At 44.3% G+C, this 5061-nt stretch overlaps 1 non-coding gene across 1 annotated transcript; it reads right to left on the bottom strand.

Moving 5' to 3' along the window:
* Positions 1–735: 735 nt before the first annotated feature.
* On the bottom strand, positions 736–866 carry LOC115065446. Its single transcript, XR_003845230.1, has one exon.
* Between the last annotated feature and the right edge of the window lie 4195 nt (positions 867–5061).

A 5061-nucleotide genomic window follows, 5' to 3' on the forward strand; every position in this document is an offset into this window, starting at 1 on the left:
GAAGAAGAAGAAGAAGAAGAAGAAGAAGAAAGAAGGAAAAGTTGGCAATAAGGGTTTGAGAGGCTCCTGGGCTCACAGGCGTGTCCTCCACCGGCTGCCTTGGGAATTGAACTCCTCTTTGTGAAGCTAGCTAAGTCAGATTTATACATCTACTCCTTCTTTCCCAGTCAGGGTTTGCCATCGCTCTGCTTACTAATCCTGTATTCTCACTTTTGCCACCTAAGTGCGGCTCTGGCTGTGAACAAATCATTTTCTGCTTTTTGTTTTCATTTTTTTGTTTTGTTTTGTTTTCTTCCTCCCTTGTCCCCACCCTCCTCTGGAGACAGAGTCTGAATTTTTATAGCCCCGGCTGACCTGGAACTAACTCACCGTGTAGGGCAGACTGGCCTTGAACTCACAGAGATCCACCTGCCTCTGCCTCCCCGTGCAGGGGGGTTAAAGCTGTGTGCCACCACTGCCTGATGCTCTTTTCACTTTAAAAAAAAAAAATTATTTTGTTTTTGGTATGTGACCGTGTGCACGGAGACGTTGGGAAAGGACAGCTTGTGGAAGTCAGCACTCTGCTTCCATTTTGGTTCTTGTTTTGCAAAATCAGAAAAAAATAACTTTCTTGTTGTTTTGGGGAAGCTAGATTTACCTTGCTTGCTTGCTTCTATAATCCAGTGCTATAATAGCAGAGATAGTGAAGCACATAATAGGGGAGACAATATAATATTTAGAGTAGCAGTTCTAAAAGTTGTGTCGAGGGAAATAATCAGACTTGCCAGCTATGCTGTCAGAGACCTCCATTTTTCTGTAGGGTTGCCACCTCCTACAGACAAAAGATACTTGCATTTGTATATATGGTTGACTTCACAGCTTCTGTTAACCTGTTTGTTTGTTTGTTTGTTTGTTTGTTTGTTTTTCCAGCATTTCTCTGTGTAGCCCTGGCTGACCTGGCACTTACTCTGTAGACCAGGCTGGCCTCAAACTCAGAAATCGCCTGCTTCTGCCTCCCGAGTGCTGGGATTAAAGGCATGCACCACCACTGCCTGGCTGACTTTTTGTTCTTTTGTTTGTTTTAATATTGGTTGTAGCTGTGTGTGTATGCATCAGCTGCATTCAATGCTTACTGAAGCCAAAAGAAGGTGCTTGATTACCTAGAGTTGGAGCTACAACTCCTGGCAGTTGTGAGCAACCTGGTGTGGGTGCTGGGAGCTGAACCCTGATCCTCTGGAAGAGCGACGAGTATTCTTTTCCATTCAGCCGTCTTTGCAGCCCTTGAAGATAACTTCATTCAGAGCAAAGGGATATTACAGATTGCAGAGATGTGCTATAAGTGTTGACAGCAAGCTGAGGAAGTCCTCAAGTGCCAATTGCCATCTTGCTGAATAGAGTCACTCTTGTTATTTCTTTTCAGTGCTCACTCCAGGCTACCTGTCCTCAGAGCTTTGGGCTAAATTGCCGCTTGCCTTTTTACATGGGTTCCAGACCCTTTGGTGCACACAAGCCCATTTACCTCCGGAGCCATCTCTCCAGCCTCAAGGTTGCTTTTACATGCCCCAGTTGTGTTTGGTTGTTTTTTTTTTTTTCTTTCTTTCTTTTTTTTAATATTTATTTATTCATTTATTTATTTATTATATATAAGTACACTGTAGCTGTCTTCAGACACTCCAGAAGAGGGCGTCAGATTATGGATGGTTGTGAACCACCATGTGGTTGCTGGGATTTGAACTCAGGACCTTCAGAAGAGCAGTCGGTGCTCTTAACCGCTGAGCCATCTCACCAGCCCTGTGTTTGGTTGTTTTAGATGAAGGCAAAAATCTGTAGCTTGGGCTGGCCTCGTAGTCGAAGCAATCCTCCTGCCTCAGCCTCCAAAATGCTGAGACTATAGGTGTTTACTACCAAGACAAGTTCTCTATGAGTGTGTGTCTGTTTCCTGTATCTTTGTCTCTCTGTTTCTCTGCATGTGAGAGACCATGTATGTTGAGAGAATTCAGAACTCGGGCTGGCTTTGAACTCCCTGTGTGTAGATAAGGATTCCCCCTACCTTGAACCTGTGGAGCCATAGCATGTATCCACCGTACCCAGTTTTATGCAGTGCTGGGCATCAGATCCATGATTTAATACCCACTAGGCAAGAATTCTACCAACTAAGTTATATCCCAACTACTCCTTTTTGTTTTTACTACCTTAAAATTAGCATATAAATCAGTGGGTTTCATTGTGACATATTTATATATATAAATCATTGTGCTTGGTTCTAATTTGTCCCCCACCCCACCAGCCCCCTTTTGGGTTTTGTCTAAGTTTGGTTTTTTTGAGACAGGGTCTCATGAAAGCCAGGCAGCCAGAAACTTTCTATGTAGCTGAGGATAACCTTGAACTACTGATGTTCCTCCTGCTTCAGCCTCATAAATGTTGGGATTACAAGCCACAAGCACCGCCGTTGGTCCTTGTAACCTTTCCTAGCATTGGGAATACTCCCATCTTCTGTTCTCTTGCCCTCCCACGCCACACCCACCCTCAAGTCAAGTCAAGCTTCACTTCCAAACACACACTGGCTTTGCTGGTTGACAGTGGTGATGCTCACCTTTAGTCACAGCGCCAGGGCAGATCTCTGAGTTGGAGGCCAGCCTGGTCTACATAGTGAGTTCTAGGATAGCCAGAGAAACCCTGTCTTGAAAACAATCAAACAAAACCAATTGTTTTTGGCATGCCTGTCTTCACTGATGCCACTCTGGCGGGGGGCCTCTCGCTTTGAGGAAGCTACAACTTCCCATTAGAGCTCCCTGCTTCGAATTCATACTTGGCCAGATGGTACTTCATCAAAACAAATTCCTTATGGTAGTTCATGGGCCCACTCACCAGGCCTGCCAAACCCTCTGGTCCTCCACTCACCCTGCTTAAATCACCCCAAAATAGCCAGGCCTTGTCTTATAGGATATTTATGAGGTCACCCCTTGAAATTCACTGGAGATTGGCTCTAGCCCCTTGCATATTGGTACCAGTCCCTGCAGCTGTAGATGCTCACATCCCTGAACACATCCTCCTATATACTTTTAATATGCCTAGCTCACATTCAGTTCTATGTAAACAGATGCTAGACTATTGTCTAGAGAATGATAAGAAGAAAAAGCCTCTATGTGTTCACTAGACTTATGTTTTTTTTCTTAGATATTTTCTTTTTCTTTTCTTTTCTTTTTTTCTTTTTTGGTTTTTCAAGACAGGGTTTCTCTGTGTAGTCCTGACTGTCCTGGAACTCACTCTGTAGACCAGGCTGGCCTCGAACTCAGAAATCCACCTGCCTTTGCCTCCCTTAGTGCTGGGATTAAAGGCATGCGCCACCACTGCCCAGCTTCTGAGATATTTTCAAGCTATCGTCTGTTTTAAATAAGTTTGTACCTGTTCCTCAATCAGGAACACTTTGCCCAAGAAACCTGCGTCCTTTAATTTGGATCTCAGGTCAAATGCTTCCTCCAGAGGGCTCTCCAGGATCATTTAGTCTTACAAGGCTTGACCCCCAGACATACTGAACTTATTCTTATTGTCTTTATACCTCACAGTCACCACAGCCTGGCTTCCCTTACCGTTTCTTTAATGCAGGAATTTGAGAATTCATCATTGTACCCACCTTCAATCTCAGTAACCAGAAGGCTGAAGCACACTCAAGGCTGGCCTGCCTCAAAGTTAAAATCAGCAGGGAGTGGTAGTGCAAGCCTTTAATCCCAGCACTGGGGGTTCAGCTGTGGGTTGAGGGAGGCAGAGGCAGGCAGACCTCTGTGAGTTCCAGGAAAGCCAAGACTATGTAGAGAAACCTGTCTCAAACAAATAAACAAAACAAAACAACAAAAAACTATATATAAAAAATTTTAGCCAGGCATGGTGGCATACACTTTTAATCCCGACAAATAGGAGGAAGAAGCAATTGGGTCTCTAACTTCAAGGTTAGCTTACTCTACAAATTGAGTTTCAAAACACCCTGGGCTATATAGAGAAGTCCTGTCCCAAAAAGCCAATTAGAAAGAGAGACAGAGACAGAGACAGAGAGAAAAGAGTCAAAAAGAAAAGAAAAGAAAAAAGAAGAGAAGAAAAATAAAACAATCAGATCATGGTGAATTACAGCTGTAATCTCAGCATTCAGACTGGGGTAGGGACATGTCTGTTCATCTGGTTACAGTGTAAGCTTCCATCCGTGCTACTGTAGAGGGATCAGCTGTGATTTGAGCCCATCGTCCCTTCCCTATGCTTTGAAGTTCCTAGACTGGGACAATAGGGTCAGCTTCCTGTATGACTGCCTTCTATCTTATCTACCGGTCTGCACCGACCGGCCAGCCTCAGAAACCACTCCTGCTTCCAGAGACCCCCTCCCTCTAAAGTCTACAAATCTAGAGGCTTGCCTTTGTTTTGCCGCTTGCCACTTGACCACCACCAAATCCCAAGGGCCTGATCAGCTGAAGTCTGCCTCGGCACATCTCTCTACAAACCTGAAGAGACTCTCTAATATTTAAATCAGATAGATAGCATTAATACTAACAGTAAGGAAGGTACATAGCTCAGTTGTACAGTGCTTGCCTAGGATGTTCAAGGCCCTGGGCTTGATCTTCAGTACTGGGAAAGAAAGAAAGAAAGAAAGAAAAGAAAAGAAAAGAGCGAGCAAGCCGGGCGTGGTGGCACACGCCTTTAATCCCAGCATTTGGGAGGCAGAGGCAGGTGGATTTCTGAGGTCGAGGCCAGCCTGGTCTACNGAGTGAGTTTCAGGACAGCCAGGGCTACACAGAGAAACCCTGTCTCAGAAAACTAAAGAAAAAAGAAAGAAAGAAAAAGAAAGAAGAGAAAGAAAGAAAAGAAAAAAGAAAAGAAAGAAAAGACAGAAAGAAGAGAGAGAGAGATTGGTGTTTTGCCTTTGACTCAGTCCAAATTGCAGATCAAATGTCTCTTCAGAGGACTTTCCCTTAACCCCAAGGAAATTAATGTTTCTCTCCCCGGTGCCCTGAATAGCACTTTATTCATAGCCAGATATTACATCACCCAGGCCTCCACACTCCCTAGGAAGAGTTATCAGCTATCTGTCCTCTCTGC

The sequence above is a fragment of the Mus pahari genome, chromosome 14, assembly GCF_900095145.1.
Source record: "Mus pahari chromosome 14, PAHARI_EIJ_v1.1, whole genome shotgun sequence".
NCBI lineage: Eukaryota > Metazoa > Chordata > Mammalia > Rodentia > Muridae > Mus > Mus pahari.